The sequence below is a fragment of the Staurois parvus genome, unplaced genomic scaffold, assembly GCF_062004578.1.
Source record: "Staurois parvus isolate SC_StPar_1 unplaced genomic scaffold, SC_StPar_1.0 ptg000287l, whole genome shotgun sequence".
NCBI classification, from domain to species: domain Eukaryota; kingdom Metazoa; phylum Chordata; class Amphibia; order Anura; family Ranidae; genus Staurois; species Staurois parvus.
In genome coordinates, this window is record NW_028318083.1 from 6,600,048 (window position 1) to 6,616,464 (window position 16,417).

At 41.8% G+C, this 16,417-nt stretch overlaps 1 protein-coding gene across 2 annotated transcripts in view; it reads right to left on the minus strand.

The window, feature by feature from the left end:
• FARS2 (phenylalanyl-tRNA synthetase 2, mitochondrial) overlaps positions 1 to 16,417 on the minus strand; it is a 537,715-nt gene that overhangs the window by 388,429 nt on the left and 132,869 nt on the right. The gene's annotated exons all lie outside the window — the stretch shown is intronic.

Consider the following 16,417-nt stretch of genomic DNA (forward strand, 5'->3'; position numbering starts at 1 on the left):
AATATTTAATAGCAAGGAAATTTCATGGATTGACTTATTGCACAGGTGGCAACCTATCACGGTACCACACTTGAATTCACTGAACTACTGAGAACGACCTATTCTTTGGAGGTCATGGCCATGGAGGTGATTGGAACACCTGAATCCAATGATTTGGAGGGCTGACCCTAAACTTCTGTTTCTGTTGTTCCAAGTTGCTTCCACTTTGTTATAATATCACTAATAGTTGACAGTGGAATATTTATTAGCAAGGAAATTTCATGGGTTGACTTATTGCACAGGTGGCAAACTATCACGGTACCACGCTTGAATTCACTGAACTACTGAGAGCGACCTATTCTTTGGAGGTCATGGCCATGGAGGTGATTGGAACACCTGAATCCAATGATTTGGAGGGCTGACCCAATACTTCTGGCAATATAGTGTATGTATATACAGTCATGGCCGAAATTGTTGGCACCCTTGATATTTCTCCAGGAAATCATGTATTTCTCACGAAACGTATTGCATTAACACATGTTTTGCTATACACATGTTTATTCCCTTTGTGTGTATTGGGACAAAACAAAAAAAGGGAGGAAAGAAAGCAAATTTGACATAATGTCACACAAACCTCCAAAAATGGGCTGGACAAAAGTATTGGCACCCTTTCACAACTGCGGATAAATAAGAATGTTACAAGCATGTGATGCTCCTGTAAACTCACCTGGGGCAAGTAACAGGTGTGGGCAATATAGAAATCACACCTGAAAGCAGATAAAAAGGAGAGACGTTCACTTAACCTTTGCATTGTGTGTCTGTCTGTGCCACACTAAGCATGGACAACAGAAAGAGGAGACGAGAACTGTCTGAGGACCTGAGAACCAAAATTGTGGCAAAATATCAACAATCTCAAGGTTACAAGTCCATCTCCAGAGAACTAGATTTGCCTTTGTCCACAGTGCGCAACATTATCAAGAAGTTTGCAACCCATGGCACTGTAGCTAATCTCCCTGGTCGTGGACGGATGAGGAAAATTGATGAAAGATTGCAACGCAGAATAGTCCGGATGGTGGATAAGCAGCCCCAAACATGTTCCAAAGACATTCAAGCTGTCCTGCAGGCTCAGGGAGCATCAGTGTCAGCGCGAACTATCCGTCGACATTTAAATGAAATGAAACGCTATGGCAGGAGACCCAGGAGGACCCCACTGCTGACACAGAGACATAAAAAAGCAAGACTACAGTTTGCCAAAATGTACTTGAGTAAGCCAAAAGCCTTCTGGGAAAACGTCTTGTGGACAGATGAGACCAAGATAGAGCTTTTCGGTAAAGCACATCATTCTACTGTTTACCGAAAACGGAATGAGGCCTACAAAGAACAAAACACAGTACCTACGGTAAAATATGGTGGAGGTTCAATGATGTTTTGGGGTTGTTTTGCTGCCTCTGGCACTGGGTGCCTTGACTGTGTGCAAGGCATCATGAAATCTGAGGATTACCAAAGGATTTTGGGTCGCACTGTAGGGCCCAGTGTCAGAAAGCTGGGTTTGCGTCCAAGATCCTGGGTCTTCCAGCAGGACAATGACCCCAAACATACGTCAAAAAGCACTCAGAAATGGATGGCAAAGAAGCGCTGGAGAGTTCTGAAGTGGCCAGCAATGAGCCCAGATCTAAATCCCATTGAACACCTGTGGAGAGATCTTAAAATTGCTGTTGGGAAAAGGTGTCCTTCCAATAAGAGAGACCTGGAGCTGTTTGCAAAGGAAGAGTGGTCCAAAATTCCGGGTGAGAGGTGTCAGAAGCTTATTGATGGTTATAGGAAGCGACTGATTTCAGTTATGTTTTCCAAAGGGTGTGCAACCAAATATTAAGTTAAGGGTGCCAATACTTTTGTCCAGCCCATTTTTGGGGTTTTGTGTGACATTATGTCATATTTGCTTTTCTGCCTCTGTTTTATATTTGTTCCAATACATACAAAGGGAATAAACATGTGTATAGCAAAACATGTGTTAATGCAATACCTTTTTTGTGTGAAATACTTGATTTTCAGGAAAAATATCAAGGGTGCCAACAATTTCGGCCATGACTGTATATATATATATATATATATATATAAACTGATGTACACTGATGTCTCTGCAAGTGAAATCTGCACATCAGTTTCCATTATTTTTTCTGCATGTATGGTGTTGTGAACGAGGCCTTAGACTACAAAATGCAATAAATCACTTAATAGGTGCTATATATACGATCCCATGATCAAATGAGCTAAAGAATTTAAATAGAAGAAAAATAACGTAATAAAACACCATTTGCAAGCTGGGAACAATGGAAGTCAGATTGGCTGCACTCCAAACAATCCACTTTATTGAACCAGGATAAAACAGACATAATACAGACAGTGGAAATACAGTGGGGGATTGGCAGGTAAACGCGTTTCACACTAAAGACAGTGCTTATTCATTACCATTTGCAAGCTCTTCTGTACTAATTATCTTTAGAAAATGTTATTTTCTTACTGAAGACACTGCTTTACCACAAATCATATCTAATTAGTCTTTTTTTCTGCTGGTTATCTAAACCTTTGTTGCAACCTCTTCAAAATTCCTGCAAGTAGCTTCCAAGGCTCTTATAAGAGAAATCAACAGTCAACACTGATATGAAAAAAGTGGTAAAATATTCTGCTTTTATATACGTGCTGTCACATCTTTGTTTCATTGCCTTTGTGGGCTATTCCGCTACAGTATCCAAAGTTTTATTCTAATTAGAGCCAATGCCATATTTTGTTCAAAACACAAGAAACAGAGTAAATATTGTTTTTATTTTATTTAATCCTATACAATGGCAAAGGCCTTTTTGGGAAAAAAAATCACATAATGCAAAATACTTTGCACTGTGTGTACCTAAGTATCAACTGTATGAAGTGAAACAGTTTCACAAAATTAAAAAAATCAATATCTTGCAATACCTAGCCAAGATCTGATAGTGCTTACAATGCCTTAAAAAAGTATTCATACCCCTTGAAATTTTCCACATTTTGTCATATTTCAACCAAAAACGTAAATGTATTTTTTTGGGATTTTATGTGATAGACCAACACAAAGTGGCACATAAGTGTGAAGTGGAAGGACAATGATAAATGGTTTTAAACATGTTTTGCAAATAAATATCTGAAAAATGTGGCCCGCATTTGTATACAGCCCCCCCTGAGTCAATACTTTGCAGAACCACCTTGCCAACAATGGCTTTCTTCTGGCCACTCCTCCATAAAGGCTAAATTTGTGGACTGCACGACTAATAGTTGTCCTGTAGACAGATTCTCCCACCTGAGATGGATCTCTGTAGCTCCTCCAGAGTTACCATGAGCCTCTGGGCTGCTTCTTTGATTATTGCTCTCCTTACCTGGCCTGTCAGTTTAGGTGAACAGCCATGTCTTGGTAGCTTTGCAATTGTGCCACACTCCTTCCATTTTTGGATGATGGATTGAACAGTGCTCCATGAGATGTTCAAAACGGGATTTTTTTTTTGATAACCTAACCCTGCTTTAAACCTCTCCACAATTTTGTCCCTGACCTGCCTGGTGTTCCTTGGCCTTTATGTTGCTATTTGTTCACTAATGTTCTCTAACAAACCTCTGAGGGCTTAACAGAACAGCTGTATTAATACTGAGATTAAATTATACACAGATGGACTCTATTTACCAATTAGGTGACTTCTGAAGGCAGTTCCACTTGATTTTAGTTAGGGGTATCAGAGTAAAGGGGGCAAAATACAAATGCACACCACACTTTTCAGGTATTTATTTGTAGAAAAAAAATGTGAAAACTATTTATCATTTTCCTTCCACTTCACAATTATGTACCATTTTGTGTTAGTCTATCACATAAAATTCCAATAAAATACATTTATATTTTTGGTTGTAACATGACAAAATGTGGACAATTTCAAAGGGGTATGAATACTTTTCCAAGGCACTGTATCTCCATATTGGCTTATGCATTCCCATTCATTTGTATCAGGGGTTAGTCCTTACTGTCGCCTACAGTGAACTCTGGCCATTTGAACTTCTTCTGCTTTCAGTAGCTGGTTTGTGAGTGCCCACAGTTTTTACCTGGTGTTCTCAATTGCGTTGTCCCTGTTAAGCGGTGTAACAAGTCAGATCTTCGCACAAAGGGAACAGTTCTGCTGCATCAGGCATCTACAGTTGAAGGTTCACTAACAATTCTGGGGCAGCCTGCAGTATCCCTTCTCAGGAACCTGATAATGGCAATCTTAAAAACTGTCCTCTGCTTGGGTCCGTGCATTCCACCGAGTTTCCTTAGCTCTGTTAGCCCCTTCCTCTACCCTATCCATCAAGGATTTCTCCACAGCAATGCTGAATTTTATGGACCAACTTGCTATAACGATTCTTGATTCATAATGCAGACACTGTAAATGTACTTTTACTCCTTCCCTCAAGAGATTTCTTCTGTCATACCTGCAGCTGGCATAACCTCTGAACTTTCTGCTGCAGAGACTAGTTCTGATGAAGAGTCTCACAAATCTTTGATGAATGATTTTGTTCTTATGGAGACCTACTCCCCAAGCTTAAAGCTACTATATTAGTTCTTATTCACACAGTGTTTACCACCATTAAAACAGAACAGCCTGTAGTTAATGCTAGTGCTCTCAGTTGTTTTGGATCTCACTTGTCTGGGATCCCCGAGAGGCCCTAAAACGATCAAAAAATTTTCAGTACTGTACTTAAAGGTGTTCTGTACAGAGCAGGGGTATAGATAAGGGGGGCGTCAAGGAAATAAGGTGGGGGCGGTGAGCAGTGCCAGGACTAGGGGTGTGTGGGAAGGGTGGCGGTGGGGGCAGTGACAAGCAGCGATCTCCTGTATGGTTTTCAATTAAGCATTTGGGAGTCGCGAGAGGAAGAGGAGAAGAGGCGGCTTCCAGCTGCTTCATTGAAAGCCACACAGTAGACCACTGCTTGTCACTGCCCCCACCGCTGCACAGAACATACCTGATGACCGCTGCTGTGTTCTTCTCACTGCCCAGCCCCTCCCTCCATCCACCGCACCAATAGGAGAGGAAGGGAAAGAGGCTGGATGTGCTCTGCCTACCCCTTTGCCCGCTCAGCTTCAGAGGATGTGTGGGCCCACCCCACCCTTCCTTTCACCCCCCACCCCTCCCTTCTATCCACCCCTCCCTTCCTTCCACCCTCCCCTCCACCCATCCCTTCCTTCCACCCATCCTTCCATCCACCCCTCCCTTCCGTCCATCCACCCCTTTCTTCCTTACACCCATCCTTCCATCCACCCCTTTCTTCCTTCCACCCACCCTTCCTTCCATCCACCCCTCCGTTCCTTCCTTCAAGGGGGGAGAAGTTGCTGGGGGGGGAGTGGTAAAAATGCAGCTCAGCTGCAAGCTGAACCCCCCCAGAAAAAACAAATATCTACAGCCCTGGTACATAGGGTGGAAAACTCCAGATTAACTTTTTACTCCTCCAAAACATTTTACAGATCAATCCCAGTTTACTGAAGTCTTAATTGAGAATTAGGCCATTCCCAATGTGTATCCAGTGATATAGAGCCTAAAAACTGACCATACTTGCTGAAGATGCACTAATCTTTAAGGATTCCATTGACAAATATATGGAAACCCTTTTAAAATCATTGTTTTGCCAGCAGACCCTGTTTTTCAACCTGTCACAGTTGTTATTTCAGGCTGCTAAACCTTAGGGGAATAGACTAAACTTATGTCAAAGGATCCAGCTAATATCCTTACTGATCCTTCGCAGTATTTGTAGAGTGCGTCTGACCCTATGTTGTGAGCTCTACTATTGCATAGATGGGTTAGTCGATATTCTTATTTCCCAAATTAGTCTCATCTGTGAATATATGAGAAATCTTTACTACCCATGCCTTTTCATGGAAAACATCTCCTTGGTGCTTCTATGGACCCCCTCATAAAGAAGGGTGAAAGTACTAATTTGCAACTTGGGCCTCTAAATCCCCCAAACCTCCATATACTGTAAGTCCTCTTTGGCATGAAGTGACCCCCCCCCACTTTCCAATGTAGGGGATGTCTGTTGGCCTTTGAAGACACCTGGTTAGCAGGCATCTCTGATGCTTGGGTAAGAGGCATGGTTTCTAGAGACCACAAGCTAGAGTTTCACTTTCTTCTCCATCCCACTTCATGTTGTCCACCCACACAGACCTCCACATGCTGCTCTTGCATACCTTTTGAACCAAATAGTTCACTGCTCCAAAAAAAAAAGGAGGCATTTCAAGGAGGCAAGGAGGTTTAATCTGAGGGCTTTAAATGTCTTCATCGAAGTCCAAAGGTTTTGGATGCAATCCTGTTATGTTATATGTAAAACTGGTACATCATATCCTCTCTGCATCAAGGAGACTGTCTAGCCACTGTGGACATCAAGGATGTGTACTTGCATGTCAGCACCTTTGCAGCACATCAAAGCTACCTACATTGTGCTGTAGGCTGTTAAAACTATCAGTTTGTGGCCCTCTCATTTGAGATTGATGGCAGCCTCATTGGGTCAGGAATCAAGCACGGGAGTTGAGGAAATCTGTTCACTGTTTTAGAATATCCTAACAATGAATTGAAGCCTGAATGAATGGGAGAAGTCTTGGACACCTTGTTGTTACAGGGATCTCAAGAGGACTATCGTCTCTCAGTCAACATTCTGGAGCTCCCAGCACTTTGGCTGTCTCTGCAATGCTGGATCAAGATTAATTTGGACAACACCACACAAGTGGCATAATACATCAACCATCAAGGAGAAAATATTTAGGGAGGAACCAAAAGTCTTGCTAGGCAGGAGAGGCAGAAATGATTCTAGCCTGAGCAGAGCTCTATGTTCCAGTCTTATCAGTCATTAATATTCCAGGTGTCAACAACTGGCAAGCAGACCATCTCAGCCAGCAGCGACTGGATCGGGGGGGGGGGGTTATGGGGGGAAATGGTCCCTATACCCAGTAGTACTTCAGGACCTGCAGGGATGTTGAATTTATATTGCCTGATGCCAGGGACATTTAGTTCCAGGCACCGGGCAGGTAGGTTTTTTTTTCAACCCTGAGTGTTTCTGGAGGCAAGCAGCAGGGCTCACCTGTCAGGTGAAAGTATTCTGGCAGACATGCTGACACCCATTTGCTTTCAAACATCCTACAGTTCCAGCCTCCACTCCCCTGTGTGAACCTCTCCCCACCCACTATGTCTTCTGGGCCCAAGACCATTTCACCGCTGACAGCTAGAGGGGAGGGAGGAGAGCGGACATGTCTGCTTCCCTTAATTTTTTTCCTGACCTGGAAGTGACGTTATGATGTCACTTCCAGGTCCCTGTTGAAAGATTTCCTGGCCATCGAAAGAATGTAATGTGGTGCGATGTTCACTGAATTTAATTCAGAGGAGTACAAGGGGAGACATCCAGGGTCTTTTAGACCTTGAATGTCTCAATAAAGAGAACCTGTCACCAAAAATCATCACATAGGTTAATTTTTGTCCCCTACGTGATGAAAAAAAAAGTTAAAAAAAGTTTGTTTTCTCTTAAAAAATTAAAGTTACAGCCAAGCACATAACAACCCCTTAAAAAAAAAATTGAGCCCCCCCCCACCCCCACATATACAAATGTAAAAGCACACACTGGGGCGCCTACACATGAAAACATTGATTGCGATATACATGTTACATATCGCTGCACGCACCAGAATGAGAGCAATAATTCTAGCATGAGACATCCTCCGTAACACTATACTGATGACCGTGTCGCCTATAGAAAATATAGGGTACTGAAGTTCATCGCCATTTCTCAAGCACGCAAATCAAACGTTTAAGTTGCCATAAAGCCCCTTTTGATTTTAAAAGCCCCAGACATTCCTAAAAGCACCTCAAATTTAAATACGGTTTTGGTTATTTTTTTTTTTTTTTTTTAATCTGGACATGTAGATTGTCATGAGGGACTAGTAGATTGAAAACCCAATTTTGTCCTTGAATAAGTAGTTTTTTCAAAAATTTCAACACCCCTGACCTGTGTCACAGGGGAGAGACACTGGATGTGGACTTTCTGACTTCCAGGTTCAACAACAAACTGGACAGGTTTGTATTCAGATTCTCTGGTGGAAGAAGTTGATACTCTTATAGCTCCATGGCATCAGTACACCCTGATCTAGGCCTTTCCTCCTCTTAAACTACTTCCTCTTCTAGTCTGCAGGATTGAGTTTAAGGACACTCCATTAATCCCCATAGCTCTGGAGTGGCCCAGGTGGATGCGGTACTCTGACCTGATCAAACCCCTGGCAGAAACCTCGTGCAACCAGGACTGGTTTACCACATTCCGATAAGATTGATGGCTTTAGTTGCATATCTGTTAAAGCCCAGGTCTTGAGAGACAGGGGCCTTTCTAAACTGAAACCGCTCACACTGTTTAAAGCTAGGAAGCCTTCCTCCTGCAAGGCCTACTATTGCATATGAAGGACATAACTAGCCTATTGCAAATAAAGAAACCTTTATCCCAGGAAAAAGTCTGTGGGAAGAATCCTGACTTTTCTGCAATCAGGCTTGAATCAGCATTTGTCCCTGGGTATCATCAAAGAGCAAATCTCAGTTTCCCATGCAATCTTATTTCAAAGATAGTTGGCCTCTAATTCATAGGTGAAGATATGTCAACATGGTGTTTCTCATGTGGGTTCTCCTGTACAACCTCCTGTGACTCAATGGGATTGAATCTGGTTCTGTCAGAACTTCAAAGACAGCTCACCCTTTGAACCTATCATGGGTTTCCCACTTTTGACCCACTATTTTTTCTTTGTCGCTATCACCTCTGTGAGGCGTGTATCTAAATTGGCAGCTTTGCCCTGTAAAGAATGTTACCTGGTCTTAAACAAGACAAGATGATGGGGCCTAGAGCTTCCTTTCTTCCTAAAGCAGTTTTGGCCTACCACCTCAACCAGGACATTTTTCTTTTGTCTCTCTGTCCTACTCCAGTACATCAAAAGGGAATTTCCCTTTACTGCCTGGATTGCGTGTTATGCAAATTTATTTTCTAGCCACTGCTACTATTAGAAAGACAGACTCTCACTTTCTCATTCTTGTAAAGCAGGACCAGCTTCCCTCTCCACCATTTTTGTTGTTACTTAAACAGATCATTCTTTAACACCTTCCCGCCTGGCCTATAGCAGATTGATGGCTGGGTAGGATGCTCCTCCTTCTGAATGCACGTCATATGACGTCTTGTCAGAAGGTGCCACACAGCGGCGCGGTATGTCACCAGCTGTGTACATGGGACACAGCTGATGGCAGATCACTACACTGGCACGCTGAGAGTGTCATGTGACCGATGTGACCAATCACAGCAGATCACATGACAATCGTATACAATGGATGGCTTCCTTTCATGCCATCCATTGTATACAATTGTGTTGTTAGCTGTGATTGGTCACATGGTACAGACAGGGCCAATCACAGCCCATCTGTATAATGTGATAAGCTTTGCTCAATTACAGCTAATCACAACAAAAGACTGAATGAATCAGTTTAATTCAGTAACAATGGTTGCTAATATCAATTAAATACATTGGTATTAGCAATCATAATGTATAATAAAAAATGTTTTAAATCCTGATCACTTGCCCAGAATAGTACAATGTTACTTTTTTCATTTTCCAAAAAATTGTAACAAAAAATTACAACTTCAAAAAACTTGCCATGCCTCTAACTAAATACCTTGGACTGTATATTTTCCAAAAATTAGTAATTTGGGGAGAATTTGTACTATCCTGGTGTCTTTGGGCCTCAAGAAATGAGATTGGCCGATAGTACACCAGGACTGATCAAATGTCAGATATATATGCCATGGAGAATACATTTTGACCTAAATTTATGAAGAGAGGTTATTAATTTGCAAAATTTCATAACAGAAACACTTTTTTTCACAATTTTTTTTTGTTTATTTAGCAAAATAAAAAACTCAGTGGTGATTAAATACAACCAAAAGAAAGCTCTATTTGTGTGAAAAAAATGATCAAATTTTTTATGGGTACAGGTTTGCATGATCACGCAATTGTCATTCAAAGTGCGACAAAACTGAAAGCTGAAAATTGGCCTGGGCAGGAAGGATGTAAATGTGCCCGGTATTGAAGTGGTTATGGTATCAAAGATCCAGGTTCCTCCCAGTTCCAAAGTAATCCAGCACCAAGGGGGGCAAAATTGCTAAACTGCGCTCCCCAAATAATGTCTTCTGCAACTGCGATCCTACTCCCAGCAGCCACCTGCTTGTCTTAGCATCACTGTGCGACACCAGATCTGCCAATCAGGTTATACATGGACCCAGAAGTACATAATGATGTTGTGGGACGCTTCTGCTGTGTGTTTTCTGCCTCTGCTGGTCTCCTTGTGCTAATTATGGATAACACTGGACTGGCCAGAAGCAAAAGCAACAGGCAGAATAGGTATTCCAGTCACGTAAGGTCCTTCAGGCAGCTCTTTGAGCAGCAGGCTGCCCCATATTCTATTGCTTTGGTATGTGGTCTGTTAGCTTTGTTACTGTTGTCCAGAACTAATTAGGACTGCTTTTGGATGGCACATTTGTCTCAGAATAACCAAATGTTGTATCCATTAATGAAAAAGGAAAACAGGAGTTTTGTACTTACAGAAAAAATTATTTCTTGGAGTACATTAAAGGACACAAGCCCCACCTCTCTGTTCATGATCTACTCCTAGTACTGCTCTTCTATAAAACTGATGTATTCTGGAGGTGGAAAGTGTTATACCATGCTGACCACTGTTTTTTTTATTTTGTTGTTGTCCAATGTCCAAAACCTGTAGGCGGCAATATAACTCAATTGTTTCTAAATAACTGACTGGTAGGCCCCTTTCACATGGGTCAGACTCTATTTTGATCAGCAGGAGATCTGCTGATCCACAGTTGAACTGAGCAGAGCAGGCAGAGGACAGGTTAGTGTCTGCTTAGTTTATGAATAGCGGACCTGAACGGAGCTCACTCTACTCAATGGGCAGATGGGTGTAACTGGACTCCACTCTCCATTTACGCCCGACTGTCCTCCTATCTGATATACCTAGACAGAGGGGGGCATATCCCCTTCCATTCCATTGGACCGGAGGTAGGCAGATGTCAAAGGACACAAGTCCATTTACACCCACAGATCCATAGGGGTGAATGGAGGGTCAAATCAGGTCCCCCTGAAAAATGGACAGGAGGACCTGATCAGACCCTTCATGTAAAAGGGGCCTAACAAACTCCAAGAAACAAATTTTAGGGTAAGTACAAAAATCCTATTTTTTTTAGCAACAGTCTAAAATTTCAAGCCAGACTGGTTCATGTATGCATTATACTAAACTGTGCTACCTATTGCATTATTCATATATCATGTTATACATATACCATTGTTCCTAATCTCTTTCTTTGCTTTAGGGGGAGGTAATGACACCAGTGCTAACATCTGAGGGAAATGATCTAACCATTTCCTCACAGGAAGTTCTTTGTAGGAAATATATTCATTCTTTGCAAGGAATCAGGAGTGTAATAGAGCATTTCCATTCCTAATGAACCCCCCACTCTTCTGCTCTTCCATAAGCCAATTGTTTCTTGTTTAATAAAATGCAGCTGTACATCAAATGACAAGGGAGAACACAAGAAAGGACTGAGATAAGCTAAACTGTGTAGTAGTGAAGATCTGTGCCCCTAATGCCAATATAAAGACAAGATAGATTTCCTCTCACTTACTATTGGACCTCTTAGGTGACAACAATAAAAAATAACCAGCAATTCTAGACATTTTCTACACTAATAAAAACAAACCAAAAAATGTTTTGGACTGAGATGCACTTTATGTGCTGTATATGTTGTTCATAAGTATTAAAAACAATAGAACAATATTGATAATGCTGCCAACAATAGCCAATGCTTGTTCACAAATCTATCAACCACTTCAGTATCATACAGACAAGGGATGTTCATGTGATTGCCAAACGATGATTAATAATCTTTTGTGTGAACAGATTTTCAGGGAGGAGGTTTTGAACATTTACAACATACATATAAAGCCATGAAAATCCTAGACACATAAGAAGCTAGTGCTGTCTGACATGTTCTTATCGGTTGTACAGATCCTTGTCTGAACAAACAGTTCTTCAGACTATATAAGATCTTTCTCTTTGACCAAAGCTACTTTAATACACACCCTAGTACCATCATTCAATACATTAAAGTGGAACTGTTAAGAGGCTAATTAGATGGACTAAATGGCATTTTTTCAACTTTAATAACTTTGTAAATACATGCCATCTATATAGCATATAATATAAACATGCAAATATTTAAATATTAAATAAGCATTAAATCAAAGACCCACCTGACCTTTGCAGGTGCAGACACTGTGGAGCAATTCATCCTAAAGGCCCACAAGGGAAGCAGTGAAGTCCTTCAAGTCAGATGTCAACTCTCTATTTTTCCCCTCTTCCTGAGCACCTGCTCAATGTTCTCATTATTGCGGAACTAAATTGTATCTAAGCACCACAAACTGAAAAAGCTATTTATTACATTTTTATTATTATAAGCAATGTCAACGTTCAAACATGACTTTGTGCTCTATTTTGTTGAGTAAAACACCCCCCTAGCATTTCTTGGCCACCTTGAGTAAGGACAGATGATGTAGCATTTACTTCCTGAAATCCATCTGCCCTTAGCTCAGTCATACAGGCAGGAGACAAAATGCTAACAGAATAAACAATAAAAATAAGTAACATTAATTGAGAGAGTTTAGTTCCACTTTAAAGATTAGTAGGTGGGCAGGGTGCAAGACACTGCTTCTAATTAAACTGAAAATATTTTCTGTTGTAAACTTTTAGGGTTCAAACAGATGGACACAGGGGTCCATACAGTACATGTTTATGTACCAGAGAACCACAAATGTTGCATGTAGCTGTGGCTGAAAGCCTGTTAAAAACCATATGCACCAGTTGTATAGATCTTCCTACATATATCTGAGTGTTTACATTTGCAGTAGGGCAGAGGCACGGCCCTGGACACAGACAGACTGGGGTTTATTTACTAAAGCTGGAGAGTCCAAAATCAGACTCCCTTCTGCATAGAAACCAATCAGCTTCTAACCTCAGCTTGTTCAATGAAGCTTTGGCAATGAAACCTGGAAGCTGATTGGTTTCTATGCAGAAGGGAGTCTGATTTTGGACTCTCCAGCTTTAGTAAATAAACCCCACTGCGTCTAGGACTGTGTACCTGTTGAACCGTGGTCTGGCTATGGAAGCATAAACACAGTTCTGGGAGCATAAACGCACTACAGGATGCATACATACAAGCTGTACTGTTCTCTGTGGCTGTGTGAATGAACCCTTAGGATGAATTGCTCCACGGTGCCTGCAGCTACAGAGGCCAATGGGGGTTTGTTTTAAAGTATATTTACTGCCTGTTAAGAAAATGTAATATTCTAATGTTTCTTGCCACACCACAGTTTTATTTTAAAGGAGAACTACGGAAGTGCGCATGCGTGGGCGGTCGGTGTGCATGCCCCGCCACGGCGGCTCCCAGCACTCGATCCCTGCGGTGTGCAGGGGATCTAAAATGGCGCCCGGCTTGGCACTCGTGGCCCCTGTTGCCTCCTCTGCCTCTACTCGGCCAGTACCTCTCCCTCACAGGGCGAAAACAGGCCCTACCTCCTCCATGGGCCAGGACCAGACAGCAGAGACCTCATCTACTGGGGTGAGTGACCCTCCACGGCCCTCCCAGTCACCTTCCAGCTCTGCATTACCTGAGTCCCAGGCTTCGGCCTGCTCACTAGGCCGCGATTTCCCTGCTTCTTTCCCATTGGATAATGAGATGGCAGCCATATTAATTTCAGATATTGGGTAGGTTGGGGTTTGGCCCATCTTTTCTGACTTTAATACGGGCTCTCTATTCTACTCCTTCAGCTCAGATCTCCATTCGTGGATACAAATCAGCTTCTCTGTCTACTGAGCGTGGTACTAGACAGGGCTGCCCCCTTTCCCCCTTACTTTTTGCTTTGGCAATGGAACCACTTGCTATAGCTATCTGCTCGGATCCCACTATTTCTGGCATCCACTGTGGCCAACGTGATCATAAATGTGCTTTATTTGCTGACGATATTCTCATGTATATACTGTATCTAACCCACGAACATCATTACCTAGTCTCCTCCACCTGTTTCATCGTTTCTCTACGGCCTCTGGTCCCACTCTTAATCCCTCTAAAACAACTGCTTTAAACATTGCTCTACCTGGTTCAGAGGTCCAATACCTGCGGGACAACTTTGATTTTCAGTGGACCTCCCATTCTCTCCCTTATTTGGGAATTCACCTCACAAGCTCTATTTCGTCACTCTATAAGAACAATTATCCCCCACTCTTCAAACTCCTTAAGACCGACTTACATGATTGGGAGGACCTTCCTTTATCCTGGTTTGGTAGAATTCATTCTATCAAGATGACCTTTTTACCGAGACTATTATACTACTTTTGGACTTTGCCGATCATGGTACCCAAATGGGAACTTTTGCTTTTACAAGCAGCAGTCTCTAGATTTATATGGAAAGGAAAATGTCCTCGGGTTACCAAGTCAACTCTATTTTCCCTTAAAAAGCATGTCGGTTTGGGACTTCCTAATCTTCAGATTTACTTTCAGGCGGCTCAGATGGCACCGCTCTCTTGTACTACCGCTAGGGGTTATGTTCCCCAATGGGTTGGCATTGGGGCCTTATCTTGCCATCCTTATGCTATTGGCGCCCTCATGTGGCTTCCCAGTCGGTTGCATCCTCCTATCCTTTGTCCCACATTATCCTATTCCTTAATGGTCTGGGATAGATGGCGGGCTCGCAAACCTCTCTGCTCTCTAGATACCCCATTAGCTCCTGTTTTTTGTAACCCTTTTTTTGTATTCCTGGCTTATCTCCATCTGCATTTCAATGGTGGATAAATAAAGTTTTTTTGCGTATTGGGGACTACCCGGATGGCGTTTGTCCTCGTTCTCTCCAATACGTTTTGACAACTTTTCAGATGCCCTCCTGTGAACTGTTCTGTTACCATCAGCTTATATCTTTTATTACTAGTAGACTCAAATTACTCGTAGAACCTTGCACACTCACCCCTCTAGAAATCTCCTGTGGGGCTACTGGGAGGATGAAATGTCGATTATCCATTATCTATGCGTCCCTTGTCGACCCACTTACCAAGCTATCCTATATGATTCAATGGGAAAGGGATTTAAATAGCTTACTAGACTTAGACACCTGGCGAACTACGGCCAATACCCTATCTAAAATTTTTATTAATACTGCTCTTATTGAATCCAATTATAAAAACACTTCTTCGCTGGAATCTAGTTCCAACGTCTTGCTAAAATGTACCTATCCATGTCACCCAATTGCTTTTGACACTGCAGACAGGAGGGCACTATGCTCCATATATGGTGGAAATGTCCAGTGGTTCATAGATTTTGAATCCGATTGTTTAATTTTCTTTATACGGTAACGGGAATCAATATTCGTAGAACACCGGAAGTAGCCCTATTTCACCTGTTGCCCACTGATATTCCCAAAAAATCAGTTACACTAATTCTTTTTTTTTGTTAGCAGCACGAATTACAATAGCTAGATGTTGGAGACAATCATTTATTCCGCTAGATTGGGTCAAACAAAAACTCAATTGGATTATGATAAACTTATGAGTATTGTTAATAATAACACTTCTAAATTTGAGGTTACATGGGAGCCATGGATTAGGTATATCTCTATCACTTAATGGAACTGCGGCTGACCCTCTCTCTTTCTTTTTCCTCTTCTTCTTTCCTCTTCCCCCCTCTTTTTTCTTTTTCTCCCCTTCTGTTATTTTCTTTATTTTGTTAAATGGTAATATGAAACTGCCCATGTTTACTCACTACTGGAATATTTGCTTCCATATGGGGGTTATATTTGCTTGTTTGCATCATCACTGATTGATGCCTCTTATGTGCCTATATATTCAAGAACCTGTTTATTCGCCTCAACTCACCATGTAGGTGGGCTATGTTTCTATGTTTTTGTTCTTGCATCTCACTTTTTCAATAAAAATATTGAAATATAAAGGAGAACTACGGGTTAGACAAAAAAAATCACCCATTAGTAAACCCCCCTACACAAAAATCTAAACAGATAATAAAACTTTGAAAATCCTTAACATTTAGGAGAAAAGTCTAATTGGATTTTTATGACCTCATCTCTGTAATTCAAAAGATAACAGCATCTGCTCTGCCAAGGAAGAGGTGTAACAACAGAGATGACATCATATCCTCTCCTCTCTCACTGCAGTAAAAGGAAACTACAGTTCCCATCATCCACAGGGAATTGTAGTGAATATGAGCACACTAGGCCTGTACATGTTGATTGTGTCTGACAGTCTCGGTCCGC